Consider the following 15,817-nt stretch of genomic DNA (forward strand, 5'->3'; position numbering starts at 1 on the left):
CATATATATTCTCCCATATGCATGAGGATAAGCCATTTATGTTATTCATGTGTATGCAGGATATGTGTGAAACTAGAATGATATACATCTCTTCTGAGCCCAATTATCTAACAATCTTCTCTCTATATATACATCAATGCTCTATCATGCCATTATATATTAGAAATGAAATCCATTCTAATGTTCCTCTCATGGGACTGCCTTCTCTTTGTCATCTTTTGCTTGCATTTAGCTCATCACTCATCTTTTTCTTCCATAATGCAACCAATGACTTCGTAACATCACTTCTATTTTTTAAATCACATCCTACTCTAGATTTTTATAAACCTGTGCCAGCTATATTTATAATTTCTAACAATACTTGCCCATAGCCTTTTTTTAAAAAAGATTTTGTTTATTTGTCAGAGAAAGAGAGAGAGCACAAGCAGGGGGAGCGGCAGACAGAGGCAAAGGGACAAGCAGCCTCACCACTGAGCAAGGAGCCCAATGTAGAACTCAATTCCAGGACCCAGGACCCTGCGATTATGACCTGAGCTGTAGGCAGACGCTCAACCGACAGAGCCACCCAGGCATCCCATGTCTATAATCTTCTTAATGAGCATTTTAATTTATCCCTATTCCTCATAAAATTTAATATTTGGGGCACTCTGAAAATAAGTGTTAAAAAAATAAAAGAAATATTAAGCAAATGGAATTTATAAGCATTATTTTTCAATTTTCAAACTTTTGTAAAGTCTTCACCTCTTTCATAGAAGCTGAAGTAGCAGGACGATATTTGCTTTTTTTTTTTCCCCTCCCACTGGGATCTGTCACCTGCTTTCTAAGGCAGTGGTAATATCCCCTTCCCCATTGCCTGAGTTGTGGACATAAAATGAGGGCTTTCAAAATCACAGAAGCATTTCTGCAATACCTAAGGTATAGATGTGACTATATCTTTGGATCCTTGGATATTTTGAAATTATCTTTTGGGATATTATAAACTTGATAGAGAAAAAAAGGGAACAAAAATTATGACGTTATGTTGGCATGGCAAATTCTTCTCTAAAGATCTGCCTTTATTTCCTTCTTCATTTCTCTAACTTACAAAAAGCCACTCATCCTGCCTGAAAGATGATTTATATTAATTTCTGGGTTATGATTATATTATCCATGACTAACATATTTGCCTTATTGATTTGAGAATGGCCTATCTACAAATATATCACAACATCTATTTTGACTGATATTCAGAATCATGTGAAAGTCAAAAAACACACATATTGCTCATCTCAAAGCTCTAATTTCTTATGTTAGACAAAATTAAACTTAAAATTCTATAGACTTTGCAGCAGAAAAGCAAAATGATAATAATAATATGGGAACTAAGGAACTACAGTAAATATGATCAATTAATCTAAGTCTCACATTTCATTTAGACAGCCACACAATTAAGACTCCTTCCTGGATTGACTGATAATGAACATATTGAAAATAAAAGCAAAATACAGGTATCTCCTTAAAGATGGTACTCATTGTAACTAGATAGTAAAAGTAAAATCAGAATTGGATGGAAAAATTCAGTCAGTATGAACTGACCTGCCTTAGGAGAGGTAAATCTCTAGTCTTGTCTTTTAGTTTTTTAAATTGTGTTTCCTCCATATTAACCTGATTTTTAAAAGTCACTCCAAGAGATATCTAACTTTCATTATTACAATTATTGGATGCTCTTCCACCCTCTAAATCTCCTTTTCCTCTCATCTTGTGTTTTTTATCTTCCTTTCATCACATACATCATCAGAGTAGAGAACGTACACTCTATAATAAAGATGTCACTGTCAAAGCAACACAGGGAAGATTCTGGAAGAAACTGTAAAATATTCAATTCCTTCTTTCATATAGGTTAAAAAGTTGAAGTAAATTCATCTTTAAAGATGAATCGTGTTTCCTTGGGATCATCACTCAGCCTCAACTCCATGGATAAAAAAAAAACTAATTCAGCAATTACTGAATGAAATATCAAGAATTACACATCAAGAATCATCTGTATAATAGCAAAAAATATTGAAATGAATTTGGGAAGTGATATGTAAACCTTTATCTAAAACAGCTACTGTTCAAGGGCTATATACCTCAAGGAATACTAATTTAAATGTTTCAAAGAAGACAGTTGTTATCAACTTGAAACTTAGTTTAGATGAACAGATAAAGCATATTTTACACATACAATAAATATTTGACATTTTCTTGCAGCTCTATATGATTTTGTAGAACTTGCAGCATTATTACAAAATGGGTAAGCATTAAATGAGAAAAAATAATTATAATTGAATGTAGATTGCAAGAAATGAAGGCTAAAAGGTAATGATGTTCAGTATATAAACAGATACTAACAGGAGATGTTTACTTAATTTTATCTAGGCAATATTGCTGGAAATTAAAATTTTAATGAATGTAATTACTAGTGCACAAGCAAAAGAATATTAAATACAGATATAATTTTTCATTAAAGGTTTTAAATCAGTTCCTTTTTTTATTCCACTGTATAATCAAGAAAAATATCAACTCGTACATTATTGTTATTAAAATAATCATTATCTATTTTTATGTAGTTAACAACTTAATCTATATGCCTAAAATATTACAGAATAATTAAAGAAGCAAGTTATAAATGTTCCAATGTGCTAAATACCAGCTATACTGAGAAATAACAATTCATTGCCTACTTACTATTCTATTATAAATGGAAAAAGAAGTTGCTTATAAAACATTAAGATCCCACTTTCATCTACTACAAAGACATGAATTTCCATATTTAAAATAAAATCTATTTATAAAATAGGATGTCAGCAGTTATTCAGCATCAAAAGCAAAAGATATTTCAAATTATTTGAATTTGTCATTCTTGACTCATTTTAGAAATAATACATAGGGCTCAAAAATTTTTTTAAAAGATTGCATACAAATAAAAGAATATAAACCTGACGTGTGAAAACGAATATTTTCATATGATATATGAAAACAGTTCAACAAAAGAGAAATTAAATATTCACTGGTATTCAAAGGCATTTAATCTTGGAATATATCATAATTTCTTATAGCATTGAAACTATTTATAGTATGGAACCTCTCACACTGAACATTTAGATATGGCTTATGACTTGTATCTACTGTACACTTTCTAGTTGTAGTTCCATGGCTACAGGCAGCAGTATTGCCTCAAGACTCTCTGAAATCCATCTGCAAACTCTTCTCATATAGCTTTATTTTTTAAAATCTCTTATGTCCTAACTTACTGCTATTCAATCTTTAGAAATTTTTAATAATGTAGATTCCCAGGCCTTATCTGCAAAGCCAAAATACCTGGAAACAATGATATGGCAAAGCAGTCCAGTTCCCTTTTACAGGCATCTGAATGTCCTAAAAACCATGTACTATGAGGCAGACTGAAAACCAGGTAAGAATGCAATTAAAAGTTTAGTCAGTTGTTTAGGTATATCTTCAACATGACCCGTATTACCTTGCCATAACATGTAATCAATTAACAGCAAACATACTATTTTGTAATACTGAAAACAATTTTATAAATATCATTTATGAAAGGAAATATTTTATCAATAGTAAGATTAATTACTAGTTAATAATATTGATGCTAATATTATTAAGTCAGATACAACATTTGCTTTTCAAATGATGCTTAAATAACATCTTTTAAGATTATAATGAAGTATGAGGCAGTGCTTCAGGATATTAAACCTTTATCCTTTATTAATAGTGGTAGCAAACATTCACCTAGTACTCATGTGTTCAGCATTGTCCAAAGGCCTACAAACAGTAACTATTTTAACCCTTACAAGACTTACTGATGTTATTATTTTACAAATAAGGAAGGCATATAAAAATAAGTATTCTGTCCAACATCACATAACAAGTATATGACAGAGCGAGGATTCTAACTCAAGTAGTCTGACTCCAGAACCATACTCTTAATAATACTACCATGTTTTTATACATGGTATTATTTTCTGGTGTTTTAGAGTGTTTAATTTGGATCAAGTGGATTAGTGTATAAAAAATATCTGCTACCTAGCAGGCATTAAGTCAAAAAACCTTTTTCCCCCCTTTCTGCCCTGGGCTGCACATTTACCTTCTCGGTAGGATACAAGTTTCTGTTTTCATCTTCAATGCTCTCTCTCATCACAAACTATGGATGGTAACTTTTCCATAGGTGGCTTCAATCCAACCTCTAAATAAGTATAACAGTAAAGCACATTCACTTCCTGCTGGTAACTTGGCTCCAAATCAGTTTCCTTTCATACAAAGACAAATCACATGCAAGATTTATAACAAAATGTCTCATTACCAATTAATCAAACTGAGGCATAATTTCCCCCCCAATTTATAAATAGAAGATGTAAATTAAAAGGAAAACCAGATCCTTTTTACTGTGTTTTTTTTTTAATTAAAAATACTATGGGCATGCCAGATCCCTTTTTACTGTTTTCTTTAAAAAATTAAAAATACTATGGGCATGCCAGATAGAAAATTTGATAGCAACCCCAGGATTAAAACTGGATACCTCATTTTCAACAAATCAGGATATCTGGCTCTTTGTGATATTTTAAAATTTACAAGACAGAGATGGAGAATGAATGACAAAATGGGTAGGAGAATACTGGGGATTATACACTGAAGTTATCCAGTCCTCAGGATGTAGAAGGGTACCAGGGATGGGTTCTTTGGCAGAAAAATATGGTACTTCATGAAACATTTTTCCCAGTAATGATAAGCAAGTCACCAATAATGCTGACCATTTTTCACTTTTAATAACTGCTGATAATTTATTTGCACAAAGGCAATTGTCCTTATTAAATGTAAAATTTGAGATAGATTATTGAGATTTACAAAGCATTTTTTCCAATATTTAAAACACTAATGATTTGCTAATTGACTTGTCCTTCTCTGCAATAGCCACCATCTTTTCAGAGGGAATCAATTAGCATTTCCATATTTCTTTTCAATAAACTCTGACCATCCATGCTTGGAGATCATTTCCAACAGCAAATGATCTCTCTGGATCCTTCAGCATCTTAGTCCCTCGATAGCCACCACTTTTTATTTTTAAACCTTCCTTTCAGCAATTCCACAACACTAAAGTTAATGGCTTGCTAAACTCCTGAATACCATTAAAAGCAGGATTCTGCACATTTGTCTTTTAACTTTGTCTCTGTTCTACTTTCCATTCTTCTTTAAACATTTGTTCTTCTGTAAAGGCTCAGTAGGGAACTGTTCCCCACAGACTCAATCAAGTGTTCACTTTCACTGAGCTTTCTAGCAGCAGATTTAATACATTTATTTGGACAAAATTAGGCCTTTGGAACACGTGGCTAGCTCTGAATTTATCTAATGACAAAACAAAAATAAACTAAAAAGATAAAATAGACCCTGTATTACCAACCTTACAAATATAACATCTGTCAGATATTTCTTAATCAATTAGTATCAAAAAATCAAATGTTACAACTCCATAAACAAGGAGGAAATTCCAATATATCCCCTTCATATAAAAAATAATAAAAACGCCCTCTACAGTTTTTGTATCTCTGCCATTTTTATCTTTTTTTCTTTGAAACTTAAATTATAAGAAAACAAATGTTCTGGGGATGCCTGGGTGGTTTAGTCGGTTAAGTGTCCAACTTTTTATCTGAACTCAGGTCTTGATCTCTGGGTCGTACATTCAAGCCCTGTATTGGGCTCCACACTTGGTGTGGAAAGAAAAAAAGAAAGGAAAATAAAGAAAACAAATGTTCTCTATTAAAATATTTTAAAGTAATGAGCTTACCTAAATTTTTAATAATAGCATGTATCTGAAAGTCATTGAAATTCAAGTAAATTGAGTATTACATAGAAATTTGTCAAAGCTTCAATTACTGACACTTGAAGGAGTGTGTGTAAACCATACCTTATCAAAACTCATGTACGACCGTATAGGTAACTCCTCAATTTGTAAGAAGAAATGTTGGAACATACAAACATATTGGAATCAGAATATAAGAAATGAGTACACCACCACAGAATCTTAATTAGCAGACTAGAAAAGATGGTACACTATAATTTATGTAACTATAAATAGGATCTGGTTAGTGTCGATGAAACTTATGGCAACATAGGGCCTTATGAGAGGTTTCAACTGGACCAACACTGAGTTAATAAGAATTTTTAAAACTAAACAACATGTTATTTTCCTTGATATCTTCTCCTGAATATTGGATGCATAATTAATGAAACAATTCAAAAACAGATGATGTGCCGTTCTAAGAATGAACTGTAGGAAACTATTCATCTTATCAGTCTTGATATAAAATCACTTGGAAGAAGAAAAGGCTAAATCAAGGTTGTTCTATTTGCACTATGAATGATTTGATCACTTTGAAAAAATAAGGAGAGGGGTAGACGTGGATCAAAGGGAAAAGAGAACATATAATAAATTTCAAATGTCATTCATCAAAGGATTTGATTCCAGAGCTATCACTTTATTAAACTTTGTCTACCTTCTCCATACTTCTAAACAGAAAATAAATATGAGATAATATCTGGCCCTGAGATTCCATCATAAATCTCACTAAAAATGTCATCTAAGAGTTTGAAACTTGATGTAATTTCATTTATTACTTCTCATTTGGATTCCCAGCTAAAACTTTATTTTAACAGTATGTTAGCAATATGTTTCACCATCTAATAATTAAAATACGCTAATAATGGTAGATTTGTTTAAATCATAAAAATGGGCAATGAAATTAGAACTACTCCCAGTATTTATAAAGAACAGATAAGTTTTAAGTGCATTATCATCACGCTATGCATGGGACTATGTCAATGACACAGTTCTAAGTAATAAACTCTTCAACTGTCAATGAGTTGGACCTAGCAAGGTGTTCTATTTGTCATAAGTAAAAATCCTTGATAGTGGAGATGGAGCTTAGGTCTGTAATGGTATTCAAATTATCTGTTCATAGTACCCAAATGTAGACATTTACGAACAACCAAGCAGCTGGCATCATATAAGAAATACCATGTACTACTAAGTGCGTTAAATCCATTTAGTTGTTGTACCACACTTTAATTTACACCAAAATATATGATCTCCAACATACAATCTATGTGAATCAAATAAAGGGTAGCAAGTCAGATCAGACATATCTTTCCAAAAATATATTTAAGTGTTGTAATTAGTTGCAGGAGAAGCCTCTGCTTTAAAATAAACCAAAATGCATGCTCTTCTTGACTACTAGGGACAAGTGATTCCTTCCCTAGAGTTCGTGAAAGGCTACTAAAGGAAACAAGGGCAAGGCTAAAAGCAGGGTAAATTGGGTCCTCCTTTATCATCCAGATAACATTTTGAATAAGATTTTGTTTAAGAGAAAAAAGGTTTCTATTACTTGGATGAAATCTGAAATTTTCTGTATTATACCTCAACTTGTATCATTGCTTTTACAAAGACTTGAGGGAAGACAGAATAAAACAAAGACTAGCCAACAAGAACAAGAATTTAACTTAAAATACTGGGGATGTATAAAAAGTTCAGGAGTATACAAAGACTCAATTTCTGAATAAATGGAAAATTTCAGTTATCATTTCCTCATTGTGTAGTCTCACTCTTCTACCATAATCCTCGTCTCATTAGAATATGAGATAGAAACAGTTAAGACTACACCTACCTACTAAGAGGTCATTCAGTGCTCCTACTAAAGAGAAGACGTTGGTACTCTAAATCTATTAAATGAATCCTTAGCAGTATCTGTTAAAGTTGAATCAAGTAGAGCCCATTCATGACATGATATCAACAACTGGTATCTGTTAATATTTTATAGCTATCATCATGGTAAGACCTTGATTAATTCTCCAACATTAAAATAACTTTTTTTTTTCCAATTTAACACATCTCTTCTCTTCCAAAATAAAATAATTGCATATCTCATTTCTATCATGAGCCACGTAAGAAGGAAGTGCCACTGTACTCTGTGTTCTGCTGAATCACAGTATTGTACTCTAAGAACTGACAACATTATTTTAATCTTCCTCACTGAAAAGTACTTGAAAATGTTCATACTCTTTGAAACTGTTGGGCATATATTCTGAAATATGCTATTAGCTTGTGGCAAATATGACTCTTAAACCATAGTTATATTTTTCATGTGAAGAATTGCTTTTGAAACTGAAACCTGATACCGTATGCCATATGCATTGGATTTCTGTAGCAAATGCTTTGTGGGAATGAGAATTATTTTCACCCTGAATGATTCTGAACTTCATACAGAACTGAATTAGCAAGTTTTAAAGAAAGCAAACTAAAGACCTAACCAACTAATTTTACTACAGACCACAGAGACTTCTCAGGATTATAGGCATTAGTGCTGCCAGAATGGAGATATTCCAACTTGGGTAATGATGTTCACCCCACCTAAATTCACCATGTGGTTTCATTTAACTATGCGACCTTCTTTTGTTGTCCTAAACTATTTTGTTGTGATTTTATACACTATAAACAATTGCTGAATTTACTGATAGGAAAATATCCTGAGTGTACCAATGCATTTTAAACAAAACATGAAAAAATAAAAATCAATCAATCAATCCAACCTGACCAATCAAGGAATAGAGAGGAAATAAAATTATTTCTCTATGCCTTCCACATTTTTTGTGTTTTAATCTTGGTCTTTCATGTTAAAACCTTTCTCAGATGTTTAGGACCCCACGTAGATCTTCTCATATTTAAGACAGTGGTGAACAGTTCAAAGGAAACTCTATGGTACAGAACAAGGAAATTTTAATTTGTTGAATTGACTAGAGTGACCCTGCTAAGCCACTTCAATGAGGAAACACTGAACAATAGTGTATTTACATTGTTTTTTCAGGGCTAAATTTCCCAGAGGAAAAATATCTATCACTTTCCTGCCTGGAAACCACCATGACTATGGAAACCTAATGATGAAAGAGGAATAAGTGATCCACTCTGCAGTACATAGAATCAATTTGATTTTCCTTTCACATATGGTATCCCTACCTGGTGTTCACCAGCTCAAATTCAATTTGGATCAGCTTCTCCAGAAAATAAACCTCTAATCTTTTGCTGGCATTGTGTGTGTTTGTGTGTGTGTGGGGGGGGGGGGATAATACCAGTGGTCTATCAATTTACTTCAACTGATATATTCCTGTTTACATATGGGCATTCATCCCTCATTTTCAGAGGGACCTAGTGCCCTTACTCCTGATTATCTGGTGGGTTTTAAGAGCAAGTGTGTTATGGTTCTTGTATACTAGCTTTATTTCACGTTCTCCAGTCATCTAAGTCAGTTACAACATTAGCTTCAGAATTTCAGCGTCCAAGATTTTGTTGCTATTTTTTTCCTCTTCATTTTCCTTCATCTTTGTGGATTTGATTGTTTCTAAAAATCTACTCGATGTTATTTTAGTGGTGTTTTCAAAGATTACAGAGCTTAACCTCTTTAGAAACCCCCTCTTTACATTATGTTTTGCTCCTAATATGGCAATTACATGGAAGCATCTTGAGAATCTGATGGTACTGGCCAAATCTGATGCATTCTAAGCATTTTGAAAGTCTTTGTCTATCAGTTAATTAAAAATAAATGATATGGGTTGACTGGGTGGTGCAGTTGCTTAAGTGTCTGACTCTTAATTTTGGCTCACGTCATGATCTCAGGGTCATGAGATACAGCCCTGCGTTGGGCTCTGCACTGAGTACAGAGTCTGTTTGAGTTTCTCTCTCCCTCTCCCTCTGTTTCCTCCCTGCCTTTCAAATACATACATACATACATACCATTCATGTAAATAATACTGTAGTTAAAAATCGCAATAGGGTGATGTCACTAAGAATGAAAGTGTAGGGAGCACTGGACTCCCATTCCTCAACAAATGACTAATTCCTCAACAAATGACTCCCATTCCTCCAAAACAATGACTAATCTGGCAAAAACTGTCTGAAACAACTTTTGCAGAACATTGGGAATCCAATAAGAATCTTAAAGCAATCAGGGGAGTGCTTAATGAAAAAAGAATCCACTAGGTTTTGGTAAGAGCATGTTGTGGCATTTTGCTTACCTGCCTACCATCCCCCATTATCTAGCTTAGAGATGGCCATAGGGATGGCAGCTCCTCTTCTTTGTGAAGCTTCTTGGTTATCTTTGAATGTCAGAACAAGAACACAGACCTTGTTCTCAAATAATTATGATTATCCATTGGGCTCTGTCTTGTCTTTCTGTAGTGAATCTATTCAGGGGCTTGCACTTACTTCACCTTCTTTGGAAACTCTCTCAGGGCTGGAGTGATCTCTCTGTGGCATTTGCAGAAAGCACTGAAAGGCATATAATACCTATTGCCACCTGGTGCAAGGCACACAGACAGGGAAAGCAGCAGCCTAAGAAAGATGAAGCTGGGGAAGGAGATACACTAGGAAATAAAGGTTTTAAAGAATTCCAACACCAGGGATTCAAGAAGGCCAAGCACACACTCAGAAAAGATCTAGGAAGTCCATAAGTCTCCTCCACTGGCTATATTTTAGTCCCTAGGTAAGCAAGAAGTGAGGGCTAAGGCAGGATTATAAATAATCTGGCTAAGCATTGAAGGAGAGAGAAAAAAATTGAAGAAAATAGTTTAAAACTTTTAAATTTTGATGAAAGACATAAATCTATACATCCAAGAAGCTCAAAGAACTCCAAGTGGTATAAAGTAAAAAGTATCCACACCGAGACCTATAATCAAACTATTGAAAGACAATGAAAGAGTTTGAAAACAAGCAAGAAAAAATGACACATTGTGTCCAAAGGATCCTCAATAAGATTAGTGGCCAATTTCTAATCAGAAATTTTGGAGGTCAGAAGGCAGTGGAATGCCATATTTAAAATGCTGAGAAAAGACTGTCAATAAGAATTCTGTATCCAGCAAAACTAAGCTTTAACAATGAAGGAGAAATACAGACATTCACAGAAAAACAAAGGCAGAGGAAAGTGTTGGCAGTAAACCTGTCCTGTAAGAAGTGCTAAAGGGATCCTCTGGGCAAATCAAAGAACACTACAGAGTGAACCCAAGCCATATGAAGAAATAAGAACATCAGCAAAAGAAACTGTTTAGGTAGGGGCGCCTGGGTGGCACAGCGGTTAAGCATCTGCCTTCGGCTCAGGGTGTGATCCTGGCGTTCTGGGATCGAGCCCCACATCAGGCTCCTCCGCTATGAGCCTGCTTCTTCCTCTCCCACTCCCCCTGCTTGTGTTCCCTCTCTCGCTGGTTGTCTCTATCTCTGTCGAATAAATAAATAAAATCTTCAAAAAAAAAAAAAAAGAAGGTGAGGCCAGACCTTCCTTTAAAAAAAAAAAAAAAGAAAAAAGAAACTGTTTAGGTAAATGTAAAAATCAGTATTAATGTATATTTGGTTCATAATCACTTTGTTTTTTATATTAATTAAAAAATAAATGAATAGGGACACCTGGGTGGTTCAGTGAGTTAAGTGTCTGCCTTCAACTCAGGTCATAATCCCAGGGTCCTGGGGTTGAGTCCCACATTGAGCTCCTTGCTGAGCGGGAAGCCTGCTTCTTCTTCTACCCCTCCTCCGCTTGTGCTCTCTCTCGCCCTCTGACAAATAAATAAATAAAGCCTTTTAAAAAAATAAATGAGTAAATAATAATTATAAACCTATATTAATGGGCACATAATGTATAAAGATGTAGTTATATGGCAATTACACACAAGAGAGAGGGAGAGATGGAGCTGCATAAGAGCAGAGATACTGTATACTGTCAAATTTAAGTAGGTACTAATTCAAACTAACTTCTTATAAGTATAGATGTTGACTGTATTCCCATATTAACCATTGAGAAAAGACTTCAAAAATATACAGAAATATACAAAAACATACAAAAAAGTAATTAAACATAATTAAACATAAAAGAAGGACAGTAATGGAGAAAAAAGAACAATAAGTATATAAGATATACAGGGAAAAAAAGGAAAATGACAGAAGTCCTTCCTTATCAGTAATTACTTTATACATAAGTATATATACGTCATTCCTTTGTATGTAAATGGTTTAAACCCCCTAGTCAAAAGGCAGAGATTTGGCCCAACAGAATTTAAAAAGAAAAAAAAAAATGTTATCCAACTATATGCTCTCTGTAAGATACTTGCTTTAGATCCAAAGACACAAATAAATTAAAAGGGAAAAAAATATAAACCTATATCCCATGCAAATTAGTAACCAAAGGAGAGCCTATATAGTTATTCTAATATCAGAAGAAATAAACTTTAAGTCAAAAATTATACAAGAGGGGCACCTGGGTGGCTCAGTTGGTTAAGTATCTGCCTTAGGCTCAGGTCATGATCTCGGCGTTCTGCAATCAAGCCCCACATCAGGTTCCCTGCTCAGCAGGGAAGTCTGCTTCTCCCTTTGCTCCTTCCCACTTTGTGCTCGCTGTCAAATAAATAAATTAAATCTTAAAGAAAAAAGAAAAGACACTTAACCAACTGAGCCACCCAGGCACCCCCATTTCTGCCTTCCTTATATATATCTACACAGTAAAAGAAATGATCTTTTAAAAACAAAATCAGTGTATGCCATTCCTCTACTCAAAAAATTCTAATTGCTCCACATTTCATACAGAATAAAATCCATCTTATAAAAATACATAAGGACTTTTATTACATGGTCCTATCAATTTCTTAAATAAACATAAGCAGGAAAGAATACACGTGATACAGGATATTTTGTGGTTATAGGAGAAATGCAAGTGGGGGTGATAGTGAAAGCATAATAAATACTCATCTTCCATAGAGGATGCCAAAATATTTAACCTCATTAAATAAAAAAGGAGTAAAAAAAATTATATTACTTAAGAATACAAAGGGATTTACTAAGAGAAACAAATAAAAATATTTGAAAATTTCAGCAAAAGACTTTTTTATTATTATTTATTTAATAAATGCAAGGTGATTAATAATACTTAATTTTCAAGCAGTAGGTAATTCCTTGGGTATGAAAACTATATCACAGTATAAGGCAGATTGCCTCCCACTTCATTTTGCAATGCTGGCTTACACTTCTTATCACAAACTGATTAAGAAAATAAGACCTCACTTTATTTATAAAAGGATGATAAATTAAAAATGCATGATTAACAACAACAATAACCCAGCAGCACTTAAAAGAATAATGCAGAGACAAATTAGGTAGGACTTAATTCACAAATGAAAAGATGGTTCAATCATTAAAATATCTATCAACAAAATTCCTTTTATGAAAATATTTAAGAATTAACTTTATGAAGAACCATTAGAAAGAACTTGATTTAGCAGCCATACCTAAGCAACCTTTAAGCATGATAGAGTAAAAAGTTTCCAAACTCAATTAGTATTGAGAAAGAAATCAAAGTCGAAGTGTACTTTTTTTAAAAAAAGATCTATTTGAGAGACAGAGAGTGAGAGAGCACTAGAAGGGGGAGTGTCAGAGGGAGAAGCAGACTCTCTGCTGAGCAGGGAGCCCAATGCGGGCTCAATCCTGGGACTCTGGGATCTTGACCTGAGTGCAAGGCAGATGCCTAACCTTAACCACTTAACCAACTGAGCCACCCAGATACCCCATCAAATGTTTACAATACACTTTTAATATTTTAATATACATTGTAATATACAATTATTAAGGGCAGTTTCATTAGAATCAGGAAACAGACAGCACTGTCACTATTTCTTCTGATACTGAACAGTGATGTGGAGTTTCTAACTAAATGCAATGAGAGAGGCAATGAAATTAAATTACAAAATCCTGGACAAAAGGAGAGGGCAATATCTTTTTTTTTTTTTTTTTTTTGAGAAAAGATGAGATTATATCATTAGAAACCTAAAGGACTCAACTAAAGATATCAGAATAATTAGAATCAACTATAAATAATTTTCTTTTTGATATCATTAACCAAAGAGATGGAAGTGGCAAAAATCAGCAAAATTATAAAATGTCACAGAATTAAAAACAAAACAAAACTCTGTTGGGTCACTACCCAATTATGTTAAACGGCAAAACAGGACCAAAAAAAAAAAGAGAAATGGGTCATCTTCTATTATGTGAAGACCTAATATTATTAAAAAAACAGTTCTTCTCAAATTAATATATGAATTAAACTGCAATTGCTGCTTCAATGCTTTTGTATTCTTGGAAGTGGGTGGCAGGAATTTGACAAATTGATTTCTTTAATTAGGAGTCTCAGTCACAGGACTCCATTTCCCTGGATGGCGATCAGTTAAACGATGAGCTTATAAACCATTTCTGGTCAATTAGACGGGAGAGAAAGCCTGTTTGGCAAGACTTCTGAGAAAGTATCCATCGTTCCTAAGACATAGGGGAGAACAGCCTCAGTCCCATCTTCCTAGGGATGTTGCTATGTCCAGAAATGAAGCCTGGAATTAGAATGGGTATTACCACCTTGAAAACCTTCTGAGGATAAAGTTAACAAACAGGATGGGAACACAAAGAAGACATGGGAACTACAGCTGATGAAAAAGAATAAATGTCTTAGAGTCGGGGGATGGAGTAATTGGGTGATGGGCATTAAAGGGGGGGCACTTGATGTAATTAGCACTGAGTATTATACGCAACTGATGAATCACTAAATTCTACCCTTGAAACTAGTACTACACTATATATGAACTACCTTGAATTTAAATAAAATCTTGAAAAAAAAAAGAATAAATTTCCTTATCATGTAAGCCAGTTTGAGTCAAGATTATTTGCTACTGACACCATCTCAAAAGACATAACTGAATTGCAGATTTAAAAAGCAATACAAGTAAATCTAAACAATGGACCTGAAATGTGCTAAGAGGCTATCAGTCAAGAAGCTCAGTACTAGATAATATAGATCAGCAGAAAATGTTGAGATGTGACTTTGAAAGTAGCTATCAACAATACAGTATAATTGAGGTCAATTCATATTCACACAGCGTAGGAAGCATATTTTTGTTTAAGCTGTATAATTTTATTGTTTTCTAATATTACACATTTCCTATTTTATAGATAAAGTCATTCACGTGCACATTTGTGTGCCATGAGATACTAAAAGCCTACAGAAAAAGTTTGCTAGACTAAAATAGAGAAAATAAGTACAGTATCTCCAAATTGGGCTTGCTCTTCCTTTTTATCTCTTGATTAATAAACAAAAAACAAACAAAAAACCCTGAAAGTGTTTTAATGGGGTATGTATTAGGGATGGGTAAGGGAATGAACTGGCATGGGATTTACAATGTAAATCAGGCAATGTGTGAATATGTGGAAATCATCTCATATACACCTGTATAAAAGTTCGTACATGGGATCTGAACTATGAATCCACATGATCTGTCCTCAACATGTTCATCAGTGTAGCATCTAAAGATATTTTCTGAAGAAACCATGAGTTAAAATAGTTTCTGTTTCCACAAGAGTAACATAAAATCACTGGGATGCTGTTTCTGCTGTGGGATGGTGGAAGGATATTCCTTAAGGCAGCTACAGAAATCACTTGGTAGAAAAGTTTTATTCCCAAAACAATTAGGACATTGTTGTCATCAATCACTTGCACTGATGAATCTTTGTGAATGCATGACTCCGTTTCAGGGGAAATGCAACCTTAGTAGTAAATTCTCTGCCTGAAGATGATAGATTCTATAGAATTAATTATCAGTTGATTCCATTTTTAAATGAAAATTGATTAGCCACCCTTGGGAAAAGATACTATGTACTTAGCCAAAATTAATTGGACTTAAAATAAAAATGTCCCTCCAAGCTTAAATAGCATTATAAATT

Source organism: Ursus arctos, unplaced genomic scaffold, assembly GCF_023065955.2.
Source record: "Ursus arctos isolate Adak ecotype North America unplaced genomic scaffold, UrsArc2.0 scaffold_2, whole genome shotgun sequence".
NCBI lineage: Eukaryota > Metazoa > Chordata > Mammalia > Carnivora > Ursidae > Ursus > Ursus arctos.